Here is a 15,183-nt window from a genome sequence, read left to right on the forward strand (position 1 = left end):
GGCCATTCAGTGGCAATACAAGAAACGTACAAGCCTCAAACAAACGTGCACGATCACAGCAGAGAACGGTCAGGTTATCACAATGAACAACACAATAACGACACGCACGGCTGCATTGCCCTGTGCACATCTACTGCACGGCCCTGGGGCAGAGAAGAATGCGAGAGAAGAGCAGAGATGCAAGGAAGAGGTTTTTCAACGGGGGAAACGTAAGAACAGAACAAAACACAGAAGTTGGGAGGAAGGACAAACCGATGGATGCACAAAGACAGAAAGGAGACAGCGCGGCACTACCACAACAGAACTGCCCCTTAACAATTCCTGTTATTGATATGGCAATGCATCAGTCCCGGTTCCTGGAGAAAGAGTACCCAAACATACTCTGTGAATGTATGTGGATACTGACCTGGGCTTGAGACAGGACTAGAGGTAGTAGGCTCAATTATTTCTACAAAAAGGGAAAAGGAAAAAAAAAAAAGAAGAGAACATTTGGGCGTTAATCACACATGGAAGACAAATACAGAATGAGACAGCAAACAGTCATGCAACAGACACATACGACGACTTATTTACAGAGCCGGTGGCCGTGGCAGCATGCAGGCCATGTCCCTGCCCAGTGCACACCAGTGCCTGCCCGTCCCACCACATCCTTCCTGCGGCGTGCAACAGGAGGGCTGTCATGCTCCAGATGTGCACGTGTCTGCTTGGCACCTTTGCAAATCTATCCTTGGAGTTCTCCGGCTCACACGCATTGCTCCTGGGAAGCACTGAAACCTGCCTAGAAAAAGGGTTTTTTTCTGCTCCATTTAGCGAAGATAATTTCTTATGATGAATATAAGCATAGTTAACACTGTTGAACAACAACTGTTTTTAAGGAATAGTTTTGTGCTCTAGCGAACTCTTAAAAACGCTCATCTTTTTAATTACTGAACTCTTTCCAGAAGAAAACGTTTATCAGAAACACCAAACACATTTTGGAGATGTTTACTTCACCAGGGGCAACCACTACCGACAATGGGAAGAGTTAGCAGGGGACCAGAGCTCACCAGCATTCAGCTTAATGAAACAATCAGCTGTGGATTTTGTTATAATTGTGCTTTAAAATTCATTACTCCGTGCCCTTTTATTAGCTATGTATAGCGTTATGCAAAATGAAATACCAGGCCCAATCAATCTTGCACAGAAGCAAGCTACCATTTCAATGCAGCAATTCAATAACCGTAATGAAAAAGATTTAACGAAATTACCGAGCTCAAAAGATCATTGACCGTATCTTGACGGTAACAAGAAACTAATGAAACCCAAAGCGAGCCACCGGGGGGGGGAGGCAGGTAACCACAGCAGCTCTGAGCACGCTCTCCACGCTCATCCAATTTTGCATTTTTTCCTCCAGCAATTAGTTCCCGGCTTAATACGATGCCCAAACGATTCCGAGCGTAATGACAGATAGATGCGTTCCCGAACAAGAAGTCGTAAAGTTTCCTGACCAAGTTACCGACGCTAAGAAATCTGCTCATACAAATGCATGTTTCTGGCCTTAAAAAATATTTGTTTGGCTTCCTGACAAATGCATCCGTGCTGCTGATAAATTCAAATTGCTTGTGAAATAAAACGAGGTTTCAGCCATAACACTGTAGTGCGAGCGCTGGATCTGAAATCTCAGCTTGGTGGCACGTGCAGCTCCGCACAGCGCAGCGCCCTGGGCTCCGGGCTGGGGCTGCTGCTCCACGCACCACGGTGCACACAGGTGTTCCCTGGGACACTTCACAGGTACTAAACAGAATCACACAAAAAAATAAGGACACACTGTGATGTCTGACGAGCTCAGCTGATTCCAGCCACGTCTAATTTACCACGCAAACCCACAGGCTCTGTTACTTGGCACGGATGAGGATGCTGTGCAGTAGCCCTACCATGCATCTGCAGGTTGGAGCTGACCTGCCTAACCCCAGTTCTGCCTTCTCGGCAGCAAACCTGCTGTCTTGCATTTTGCATCTTGAATTATGGATGAATGCTCAAAACACATTTTGGCACAAGAGGAGGTTTAAGACCCAGGAAGAACCCGAAGGCCTCACCCCGCAGCTCCCACTGCTGCAGAGCTGCAGGAAGCTGAGGGCACGAGCAGCAGCAGTGACCCATGGAGCTCCTGGCGTCTCTCAGCACTGCAAGGAAGCCGAAGGCCAGGCAGCTCCTCGCTGCCAGAGACCAACACAAGTGTTAGCAGCAGCATCTTGATATTTTAAGACAGAATACTGACACAAGCTGGGACCAAAAAGACTGAACCCACTGTGCTGCCACACCATTACGGCTGGACTTAGTGATCTTAGTGGTCTGTTCCAACCTTAACAATTCTGTGGCCTTGCAAAGTGCAGCACTTTGGAGCAGTGCTATGCACTGGCTGGAGCAGCCTCCTTGGGGTGGGGATGGCATCAGGAAGAGGAGGGGAAGGTGGGGAGAAGCTGAGAGGTCTCCCACCACGTGAGGAGAAAGAAAACAAGGCAACACGGACAGCCCAGCAAATGCAGCACTGGGCTGCAGCTGGATTAGGTGCACCGAAGGAGCACTAATATTCCTATTTCCAGTGCACTGGCTTTTACACACGCTGTATGAGAACCCCCCAACTCTATGAGATGTCTTACTGCAGGACGGCTGGTTAGAGAGCTGCTCGCTCAGGAACATCTTCTCTAAGAAGAGTGCAATTTCTAACTCTGAAACAGTGCCACAGCACGCTGCTACCAGACGAGCACTTCTAGAGGCCACGGAGAGCATTCTGCAGCAGGGGAATACAAAAAAAGCTCTTTTTTGTTTCAGTAGGCATCAGTAAAAGTGTTAGATTTTGATATAATAATATTTAGACTTTTCACGTATTGGAGAAATCAATAACTGGTCCAAAATACCACTCGCAATCTAATACTAACACATGTATTAATTGAAAAAACCCTCCTAACTATTTTCCCCTATGGCCTTTGATAATTAACCAGGCTTATTTAATCTCATCTCCCCTGGGCTATGTCAGCTATGCTAAAGATTAATGATTTATTTTGAAATTAAGCTCCTTAAGCCTGGGTAAGCCAAGGACTGTTTGAGAACAACACTAAATGGAAAATGGAAAAACTTCTTTAATAATAAATCTTTTGGATGGAAAGTGCAAGCGGGCTGGGGAGAGAAACATGCCCTTAATTTATTCTGCGTCTTTTACTCACCATTAATATCCTGCAATTACAATTTGAGCTCTTTTAGAGGTTTGAGTTATTGCACCTTAATTGCCAAGCGATGGTTTATTTTATTTAAGTCGTTTGTTCCCTTATTATGGGATGACAAGTACTTAATAGCTCAAGGCCCAGGAGACATGTAGGGAAACCACCACCTTTGGATCTGAAACCTGCAGTCACTGAGCAGTTGACTTATTCTGTCCTCTGTGCCATCCGCACTACAGTCCACCCACTGCCACTAGGTTCTGCTCGACAGCAAGGCTTATGGCAGTGAACATTCCACTTCGCTGGCACCTGCAGAAAGGCAGGGTAACAACATCACTCGGTGCATGCTCTTGAGAGAAGCCCAATGGAAGGAGAGTTTGGGAGCACTCAGTGCAATGCACCTCAGGGGAGCACCAGGCCTGAGCACAGCTGGCACACCAAGGAATGGAGCAAATGTCATGTTTTGTTTAGAATTCCAGTGGAACTCCATTTGCTTGTGGAAAAAAGGAGGACACTACAATACCACAGTGTTTTAACTGGGGAGTTGTAACAGGATAGAAAGCACAGCAGTGACAGCAGGGCAGCAAGGTCCTAGGCTGCAGCAAGCAAGGGTTTGCTCAAATACAACAGTTGTAGGCACAGAAATAAAGGAAAGACACTGCTTACCTTCAAAAGGCATCAGAAAGGTAGGGATCTCCAAGAAGATGCCCTCACCTCCACTGCCAACCCTTGAATGAGGGCTGGGAAGGGGTGGGTCCTGGCTCCACCCCTTCCATCACTCAGGTGCACTGCATTGCTTGCACCTGAGCTCCCCTGGGTGCTCAATCACTGGTTCAGGCCATGACTTAGCATTTCCACTAAAGGATGAAATACTTTATGTCATGAAAAAAACTGTCCAGGAAGTGCGGGAATTTCTTTCTTTAATTGGATGGGAGAACTACACATAAGGGAAAGTCATATTTCCATTGCAAACTTTCTAAATACTATGTAAAAGACGGGCCACGCAGTTCATGCCCTTGCCTGAGGAAGGGTTCCGATTCAGTCCCCGCTGTGACAACAGCTCTGCACCTCCAACACCGGTACGTGGGGACACAGCGTGAGCCCTGGCAGCAGCTCACCAACGAGGAAAGCCTCAGAGCCAGTGCTGCTGTGGCGTCACGGCGCGTAGGGCAGCTTTGGCTATCCCAGCAGAACCCATCCCTATGCATCCAGGCCACTTGTCAGAGCAGAAGCCTCCAAGTAACTTGCAACATCAAGCAAGTCCTCTGACAAGGATGTGCTACAAGTCCTCTGAAAGCCACCTATAAACGCTTCCTTAAGCCCTTCCCACCCTGCTCTTCTAACCAAGTTCAATAGAAGAGAGCTGCACGACCACTGTGCAAAGCGAGCAAAGACACAATCAGACACACAGCCTCGCGGCCAGGGCTGCTCCAATGAATGTGAGCTTCGACTGATGTCAGAGGTCTAATGAGGCTGCTAATGAGTCTGCTCCTTCCCGGTGCCGCGCCACCTGTCTGCTGTCTGTGATTTTGGCAATAAACCAGGTGAAGCAAATATAAGAACTTCTCTAATTTCTAGCGCCTATCAACACCTTAATTACATCTGCACTGTGAAAGTTACAGGAAATAAAATATTCTTATTTACTTGTTCAAGTTATACTATCGTAGAGGACAACCAGTACTGGCATATTATTCCTTATGTCCTACGTCAGATTTTTTCCAGAGAATGCTTTAATGATTTTACAGCGGTTGAGACCACAACAAAATGAAGAAAAGGTGACGAAGTATTCTGCATCCTTTGAGCTCGGGCCTTCATTCATATGTATACACCGGCACCTGATGAATAATGCAGGCCCAGAAATCTGTTAGCAGTTTTGCTGTTCAGAAACACACCACCAGCACTGCGCTCACTCCAACAATTATATTCTTGTTCTCAGAGGTCATTCTTTAAATTCGCACAACCGTCGCTGTATTTCTGGAAGTAAATAAGGCGAAACAGACATTAGAGATGCAGCACGGTGCACGCCACAGCGCTGCCCTCTCCCTTGCGTTCACGGCGGCATGCCTGCTGCTGATAACACCCCGAAAGAAATGGCACCGCCAGGCCCACGATAAGCAGGAAGCAGGAAATATGTAATTGAATAAAGCCTGGTCGGGACAGGAGGCTTGATCTCACGCAGAGCTGCGATGCCAGCAGCCTGGATGCAGAGCTCCGCGGGGGATGGCACCTCACTACAGCACGTACTCCTGAGGGCGAGCTGTCTGTGGGAAGGTGGAAGTCCTGCTCTGCCTCAGGAGCAGGGGCACAGCCGTCCCTCCCCACCTCGTGCTGCATTGCCACTGAGATAGCCTCTCACCAGCGCTGCGCACCGGGCTCACAGACCGCCTTGATCGGAGCCGCTCGGCGGCTCCGCTATCTGCTCTCGCTGGCACGGCAATTTGTGAATAAGTTATTTAATAATTACTATGTAATTAGAGTTCCACTGATCCCTGATGAACCGAAATCCACAGACAATGCCTATCAAATGAATCATTACAAATCTCTATAAATTACATGGCGGAGTGTGCCAGTGCCATGATGAAATTCACAACCGCCTGTAATTTCTGCGAAGGGAAACTTAATTAAGCCGGAGTTACGGCTGCACTTCTCCAGCCAGAGCTGCAGAAGGAGCACATTATATGACATGACTTTGAACTTCTCCAAGGAAAACAGAGCTCCCCGGTGCCGTGCCTCCCGTGTTCCCCTGCACACAGTGCTGGCAGGGAGCTGCCCTGCAGCAGCACTGCGGTGGGGCCTGTGTTCGCCGTGCAGCAGACCTGAGGCTTTAGGTTCATTTCTTTAGCACTGAGGGCAAATCCCTCTGACAAACCCACTAAGCTCCCACGTAGAAATAATTTCGGCTGCCTGCCCTGCTGCTCGCTGCAGCGGAGTGCTGCAGAACACAGCTCAGCCGGGATTTATTAGTGACAAGATCGTATCCATCCATTTCTGGACCAGCCTCATCCCTTGGCCTAAACGGCCTTCTCACAATGCTTTATTGCATTGATTTACGTGCAGAAACAATGCACTCCTGGGTTCACTCTGCTCAACCGCCAGTGCTCAAATATTTATACAAGGGCAATTTCCCTGTGCTCTGTTGTCACGTGCAGCAGCACGGCCAGGTCCTGCTTCCAAAGCCTCAGTCAAGCTGAGCTCCGAGCAGAAATGACGAATAACGACTGGCTTGGTTCCTGCTGCAGCACCACTGCTCTCCTCACCTCCTCCCGGTGTGCGGGTGCACCGCTGCGTGCAGGGAATTCCCAGGCCCTTTCGGGAAGTCTTTGTACAATGGGAAAGTGATGGCTTCAGAGCAATGGGTTTTGTAGGGTGTTTCGTACAAAGACCACAAAGAGCTCTGGGAGTTCCTCACTCGCAGGGCCACCTTCATGCCCTGGACGTGTGGATCTGCTTGGGCTGCACGTGTGCTGTGCAACAATGCTGGCAGAGCCCAGGAGCACTCGCAGCTGCAGCCTGGGAGGGAACGTGGGCAGGTCAGGAGCAAGCCAGGATTTGCACACTGAGCTGGGGCAGGGATGGGCACTGCCGGGAGCTGGAGCCTTCCTCATGAGGCATCCTAACGCAGACATCTGAGTCAGGGAAAGTGCGTAGTTGTTTTGCAGAAAGGGCTATTTGCTTCAAAATGTCACCTGGTCGGGCACTCACGTGGAAGTCCTATTTCAGAAGGGCCATACTCTGCGTGTGATGCTGCCATGCTATTAGCAGGAACCGCCAAAAGAGTGGTCAGGCACTGCCCATGGAGGTGGTGGAGTCACCGTCCCTGGAGATGGTCAAGAACTGTACAGATGTTGTACCGAGGGACACGGTGTAGTGGGAAATATTGCTGGTAGGTGGGCGGTTGGACTGGACGAGCTTGGAGGTCTTTTCCAACCTTGGTGATTCTATGATTCTATGGGCCTACTTTTCAAGCTCAGCTCCAGGTTAAGAAGAACAATGTATTTCCTTGCTGCAAAAAAGGAGGTGACAACAGGCACAAACTGTCCTTAGGGCATTTGCCCACAGATGGGCAGCACTGCAGAAAGCCCCACAGCAGCACCAGCAAAGAGAAGGGACGGGTACCCCGTGTACATTCCATTGGCTAAATAAATAGAAGCTCTACATCGTGTCTATACTGCAGCGTGTTTTACTTTAAGGTGCAATTAATTCATAAGATTTGTTATTTTCTCCTTCACGTCCCTCATAATTCATAATTGAACGTTCTATTCTTTTTCTAGGTGTAGTATTTTTAAGGAGCAAATTAACAGAATGCAAATGATCAAGTTCTCAGATTTGCGTTTTATGTTTGAATGAAGTTTACGAAATCTAAACATCAAATAGTCTGAAAATCTGACTATTCTATATTTTACAGCCAGTCTATAGGACTGTATTGGAGGAGTCCCTTTCGGCAGAGCACCATGCAGATCACTGCTGTGCAGCCCACACTGCAGCACGTGCTGAAGACAAGAGGTCAGCTTTGTTACTGTGGTAATGCTCGGGGAAAAGGTGCAACTCTGAAAAATTCATCACAGCTCTTTTTCACCAAGTATTTCCAACGCTGCGAGCAATACCTGTGCAACTGGTGCTCACGTCTGTAGCCTGAGGTTTAGAAAATCCCTGACAAGAGAAAGCTTTTGCACTCAATTTATCGTTACAATGCCAGTCCGAAGCCCAACACACAAACTCAGCACTACTGGAGTTCCCTATTTGAGAGGCTCATTGAGACACCTCGGCATTTCATTTTATGGGGTGCTGACCCCCGAGGTCAGTTGTTGCCCATGGTTTGGGCTCACCAAAGGGGGTTTAGACCTCAGAATCTGGTATTTAAAAAAAAAAAAAAAAAAGATATTTCCTTCTGATTTTCTCCATTCCACAAACTGTTTGGATGCCTGGGACTATGTGGCAGCTTTCAGGGAAGTGTAAATAAATGCGGTGGAGATTATCTGTGTCTACTATTTTTAGTAGTCTTATTAGAGAACACATGGCATGATAGATGCAAACAATTTTTTTTTTTTTCAGATAAACATTGGTTTGAAGCAACTGCTTCTGTTAAATAACCCAGAATTTAGTCAGCAAATCATCCCCTCTGTCAGACAAGGGCTGTTTGTGCTGTGGTTCTCAAAAAGCAACAAAAAATGAAGAAAGAAGCTCTCAGTGGGTACCAGGGGCGGGATTCGGGCTTTCACCCCAAGAGCAGCAAGCACACAATGCTGACGTCTCGAGTTTAAAATCCGTTCTATGACTTTCACGACAGTTCTTGGTATTCTTGATCAGCAGCCAATTCTTTTCCAAAGTCCCATCTTTTTGGCCTGAGCAACACGTTACAAAAACTGGTTCTCCATTTGGCAGCGTGTTTTAATGAAGAAGTACTCATCTCTAGGCTCCTGACACGGGCATTTTTCATCCTTTGTCTCCTACCAGCGCTTTACGAACCTCCCCCACCGTTCTGAGACCAAGCCTGCAGCCTGCATACCAGATTGAGTCACAAAATGTATTTATGTCAGTATTTATAACACTTTTGATTTTCACCCCATTTGTTACGCATGCTCCACTTTGGATTTATCGCTTTTTCTCATATGTTAATTTACCTCAAGATTTCCTACCCCTTCTGTATCACGAAAAGAAACACCAGCTCAGGAAGAGCCCTGACCTCCTGTGCTCCTCGTCCTGATCGGGGCACGCTGTAGGGGACTTCCATAGATGACTCTGAATGCTTTAATCACCCTAATTAACTGATACTTAGAATGAAAGTTTAGATATGCTGCTAGACACGCTCGTAGACATGCTTCAGCCTCTCCGAATGATCATACTGCAGTAGAAATATGTACCTAAAACATATGGTTACAACTACACAATTTAAGAGTACGAACACAAACTTAACACAAACTAACACAAAAGGCAGCTGCTGTAAGGAACCATAATAAAGATTAACATAAATTGTTCCCCCTCGGACACAAACACGCTCTTAGGCCTTTAAATGTCAAGGAGAAACATATGTTGCTGGTCTTTCTCGGAGAGGTTGTTCCTACCTCGTGCCATCTCACTCTCTTATCGTCCTATCATTCAGAATAAAGCTCAACCTGGAGAATGGATACAGGGAACATTTCTCCTCAGCTCTCGGTAATTGCTACCTGGAGCAGCAGTTGGCATCCTTATGGAAGGACCTCATGCTCAGCATCTAACAGAATTATTATGACTTACATAAATGGAAGATGTGGCCATTTATCTTATTCTGTGTGAGTATTTGAATACAAGGTGCAGCGTTGTTCACTCTGCTGGGCTCCCTGTCTCAGCACTGCTTTGTAACACTAATCCTTCAGGCATATTTGCGATGTAAAGAAAGCACTCAGTTTTACTTATGTGCTGTTCAACTGCATCGCACATCTGCTCTTACCCTGTGTGAGAAATGGGAAAGAAAGAGGTTTTTTCCTTGCCTGTGAATCACATCAGAGATGGCTGGAAGTTTTCAGATCACTATTTTTTGTTGGGAATGCAATCACTCCATTAATGTCTGCTGCATGTGTACCTTCATCTTTGAGAGAGGCTCCCAGGGAACTGACCCCCAGACTTACAACCCCACTCTAACTCCCCAAATTCACACACACTGCTCAGGAGCTGGGTGGCCATCTCGGGACCCATCCTTGGTGGGTCACCTCTCCCATGGCAGCCAGGCTTCTTCGCCCAGCTTGGACGTGGAGAGCAAAGCAAGGACTTCAATCAGAAGCCCCATCACCCAAGACAGAGCACACAGAAGAACTAAAACAAAGTCTCCTTTGGTCTATAACACGGGAGGTGCAGCACAGACATGAGCTTCCAGATGGGAAAACACACCATGAAAATGTCTGACTTGGCCTTATAAGGGATATACCATAAAACCCAATGGGCACGGACCTGGACGTCCCTTTCAGAGACCACAAGAAAGCACGACGGCTCAGACATTCCTTTATGTACTATTTTGTTACCCCCAAATGCATTCCCCATCTGCTCCCTGTCCATCAGCGCTCCTGGGAAGTGGGGGCCGTGTGTTCAGTGAGAGCTGGGTGAGTGGTTGGGGCACTGACTGCACCGCGGGGGCAGGAGCGGACACCTCCAACGACAAGGTTGGTGTATGGCACCAGCCCTCTGCACTGTGACTTCTACAGGAGACTTTGGGCTTGAGCCAAACCTGATTAAATCAAGAAATGTCTTTTGACTTACTGCAGCAGGCTTTGAATCAGCTTCTAATGAGTACAGCAATTTTCATGTCCATTCCACAGTTGTATGGATATATCTGTATAATTTTATGTGTGTGTCACCTGTCTGGCTGAGACGTAACACGAAACAACGCCGATTTAACTGTGATTTGTTCTAAGGACCATTGTTGGAGAGGCAAAATAGTAAACTATTTCTTAGGTAATTGGAGAAAGCTGAAACTGTGGACACAAACGGAATTTCCCCGGAGAGTAAATTTCCTTCTGAAATGTCAAATCTGGAAGGCCAGCCAAAGCTACTGAGCTAAAACTTAGCAGAGACCCCTTCACAGGGGCAAATACACAAATCCTCAGTCAACAGAAAGCGACGGCTGAGTTTAGTGATGACACCAAATGTTGTGAACACCAGTCCCAAGCAGTCTTTGCATGATCTCCAACAGCCACCCAAATGAAGGCTGCTGCCAGGGCCAGCTCTGTCCCCCCTGGCAGCCCCCGCAGCAGGGACAGGGCAGCCAGGGAGGTGACAAAGGCAGCACGCCGTTCCAGGCAGGGTGACAGCTGCTCCAGGTGGAGGTCTGGGCCAGGCACCGCGTGGTGGGAGCGCGCCGACCCATCTCCACACAAACCCATCGCCCTGCGATGCCTCAGCAGCACGGCCACCCCAGCACAACCGGGATGCGGACTGACAGAACACAGACTGCTTTGGGCTTGCAGGAGCCTTGAAGCTCATCCAGCCCCAACCCCTGCCACGGCAGGGACACCTCCCAGCAGCCCAGGCTGCCCAGAGCCCCTGGATTGTACCCGTTTGCTCCAAGGACGGCTCCAGCTCACACCCCAGCTCTCATATTTGCTTAGGGATAAAGGAAAGCATGCTAACGCGGGAGGAACAAGTGCACAATGAAACTTTTAAGCCTTAAGAAGAGTCCCTTCAGGAAGGTGACTGCTGCTCAGACATCAGACCACATCGAATCTCCTTTGCAAAATAGGTCACTGCAAGGTGGCTGTCCGTGCAGCAAGCTCTCGGCCATCCCGTCACCACTGTTACTACCAAACATAGTGCAATATGTTCATCAATAAATAAAGTTACTCATTTCAGAACATTCCCTTTCTTGTTCCAGGAGAGGCTTTTATGCACCTGAGAAAGCTGGTTTGCCCCAACACTGCCCTTCCCTCCTTCTGCCCCAATTTCACTTCTTGGTCCTCAGAGAGCTGCTCTCTTCCCACAGTGGGAAGGAGAAGACAAGTGGAACCAGGCTTCATCTGCAGTAAGAAAATGCTTGGTTTACATATGAAGGAAAAGTTGCAAATGTAGGAAAGAAGCAAGGCCATAGCCTGACTGTGATGGGGGGGGTTCCCTATGGTGGGAAGCAGGTCGCACAGCTGCCTGCAGTGGCAAAAGGCATCGTGGCCATGGCCGTGCTCTTGGTGAAACAGCTGGGATGACCCCTACATCCCCTACATCCCTGCTGTCCCTCGCTGCTATGGCTTGGTGCAGCAGGAGAGGGAAGGTTTGCAGACCCCTGAGTCAGGCTGCCAGGAAATAACCAGGGAAAATGGTTTTATATCTCAATATTAATTTTATTTGGAAGATGTGGCATAGGAAGACCAGTGTACCCCTGTACAGATACCCTCAGTTCCTCTGGACCTTCAGTGTTCCAGTGTATCCAATGCTACACCAACTATTCAGAGGAACACATATACTGTTACACGCAATCTGCCGTTCACAAAGAGTTAATTGAAAATTTTGGAAGAATATTAATTTTTTTTTGCACTTCAGACATGAAACTCAATTAAAATATTGGCACAGCAATTTGATTAGGAATTTCATGTAGGAACCAGCATACAATACAACGAACACATGTAAATGGAGGCACGGTCTGGTGCTTCCTGGCACACAAACTCTTTGAGACAAGATCATAACCATGTTGCATTACCGGTAAGCTCACAGTTGGATGCTTAGGCAATAAGGTAGCTCTGTTTAGCTGCAGCAATTACATTAGCACAGAAAATACCGCCACATCCCTCACACGCCTTGCCGTGCTCTCCTTCCCCTTCCTAACATCACTGCTGACCTTTGCTGCAGCCCTCCACAGCTATTTACATTTCAGAACAACTACGGACGATACCTCTGATTTCTGTATAAGCCACATCCTCCGGGCCCAAAGCTCAGCAGCAGCTGCAGGGCACAAAGGCAGCCCATGAAGGGCAGTGGTTTCTAGGGCAGCTGCCAGTAATGGGCACAGGTGCCTCTCCTCTATTGCAAGCCTTCTTCAGAAGGTATCCCTTACCAGTGAGCTGTTCATAGCACTCATAAAGAACACTCAGGAGTGCCTAAGAGATGCGTTTTTAAAATACAAACAAAATAATGCCTTTACCTGAGAATAAACAGATACCTATCTGCTTGAGACGCAATGGTTATTTTCATCTTCTGTGAGGGGATGGCTTGCATCAATCCGGCCCGTTGTGGATGTCTTATCTTGTACAGACACAGAGATCACACGTTGTTGGGAATTTTATGCCCCTTTTAGCCTCTTTCTAAGCAGATTTACAGTTTCTACAGATGCATAGATTAAATCTACATTCAGATTGAAAACACAGGATTTCAGCAGCCACCCTGCGTCCTGCTGTAATGCAACAAGTGCTCAGGCACAGGAGACAACCTCCCGCCGCGACCCAGCTTTGATAATGAGAAGACCAGCAGTCCAGCCCCAGCCCCATGTGCTGGGACACGGAGGGGCTCCGTGGGGACAGGACGTGTTCCCCTGGGCACACTGCTGCTCCGGCAGCAGCAGCTGCCTCACCTCTGGCTGCTTCTCAGAGTGACAGCAGGATGAACCCGCCTCGGTGCCGGGGGTTAATGATGGCTCACTCCCCTCACGGTGGCCTTGCAAATTTACTTGTAGGAAATTGCCTTCTGTCTTGAATTAAAATTGCACCAATTCAAAAGCAAGATCTGCTTAATTATTACTCCATTCCCCGTTGGTAGATGAAACCTCTTACCCTGAGTCCATACCATAACGCGTTTTCTGCAGAAACTGCATTTCATGAGTCAGCAAGTCCATGCCTTACTTACAGGAAAACACTACGCTCTTCTTCAGTACCAAATATTCTGGGAAAAGCCAAGACGGGCAGCGCTACGCATCTGATGAATTAGGCCCATAGATGGCAGGATGGGACTGTCCAACACACGCTCACCACACGCTGCTGGGGGATCCCGCACTTGCACGCTCAGCCACAGGACAGGAGTAGCATCAAACCCCGTGCAATTAGATGATAGGAAGGACCTGGACATGAGTAACTACCGAGTTGCCATTCGTTACTTTGTTGGAGCCGCTACCGCTCCGTATTTTTCCCGCACGGCTCAGCCTGTCCATTTTACAGCTGCTAACAAAATAAAATGCAAGCAGCGTTTCACGAGAGAAAATCCCCTCTGAAGTATCAGGGAATCCACGTTTAATAGGTTGCTACCTTGGGAGTCTTTTATTTTCTCTTTAATGTAAAAAAAAAAAAAAAAGAGAAACTCTTTCCAGATGCTATTAATGCAAACTGTGAAGAAGGGAAAACGCCCACTCCCAAAGTCAAATGATCTCAATTCCCAACTGAAATCTAGATCAGCCTTTGGAAACCTCTCCTTGTTATGATGAGAATCAAGAAGATCGCAGTACAAAGCAGGCCCCTGCACCTCAGCCTTTCAGACACACCTCGGAGCCAGCATCTCCCCCATATCTCACTTGGTGTGGTCAGAATCAGACCCAGGTTTCAGCACTTCCTCTCCCACTGTTCTGCTTCATACATCCCACCCTTTTCATATCTCCTGTTCCTGTTTCTAACAACGCACGTGGCACTTACCTGAGGTTTTCAGCCTCTGCACTCAGAGTGCATTGTCACAGCGGGCACGTGGCACTTATCACCCCAGCAAAGAAAACGGATGGAATCCTGGCAGCCACAGGACTGCTTTGTTCAAAATTAAACCGAACCTTCATTTTACTTTCTCTGAACTGCACACACCCCAAATACCGCTTGCTTCTGGTACAATATTTCCCTGTTTTCACTCTTTGCATTTTCTGTGGAAAAGATGTGCTGCATTGTGTTCACTTTGTTAACGATTGCTCAAATATGACATGGAACGGAAGGAAAGACCTCATGCTACCTTATTACACTGCTTTGGTGGTGGTTTCAAATATCCCGATAACACCTACACAGGGGAAGCACAGCAAGAACGGAGCTTGCGGTTAGAAGGTAATAACCCTAGGATTTAAGGAGATGAAAATCTGCACTCCAATTTCCACTAAGGAATATCTTCATGCATGTCTTTCAGTATTATCGCTACGAAAACAGGGCAGATTATCACAGAAGTTCAGCTATGAGCATCTTTGGATGCCGCTAACAGATGGCTAGATAGTCAAAAAATGTGAAACACTATGAAGTCACGGTTAAAAATATCTTTCAAGTAGGACATTTGAGACCCGTTTTATGTAAGCTTCATGTTAGAGTATCTCAGCGCTCCGCTTCACCTCTCCCAGCGTGTACCGTCCTCATCAAAGGACTTGCTTTGTGCGGGCAGCCAGAGGCACGCGGTGCCGTCCTTGGCCATCTCCCCAGGAGCTCTGCACGGTGCTCACAGTGCTGCCTTGCCCGGCCACTACAGCAAGGTTGTGTCCTGCTGCCCGTGTCTGTGCCGCAAAGCAGGCCGAGCCCTCGTGCACCTCTGTGTACATCCGTAATTTGTTGCTGTCCCCAAAATGCAGCAGCATTTCCGAAAC

The 15,183-nt window shown here is 47.8% G+C and overlaps 1 protein-coding gene across 1 annotated transcript in view; it reads right to left on the bottom strand.

The window, feature by feature from the left end:
- NEGR1 (neuronal growth regulator 1) overlaps positions 1-15,183 on the bottom strand; it is a 189,398-nt gene that overhangs the window by 40,770 nt on the left and 133,445 nt on the right. The window lies entirely within an intron of this gene.

This window comes from Numida meleagris, chromosome 7 (genome assembly GCF_002078875.1).
Source record: "Numida meleagris isolate 19003 breed g44 Domestic line chromosome 7, NumMel1.0, whole genome shotgun sequence".
In the NCBI taxonomy this organism is placed as follows: Eukaryota; Metazoa; Chordata; class Aves; order Galliformes; family Numididae; genus Numida; species Numida meleagris.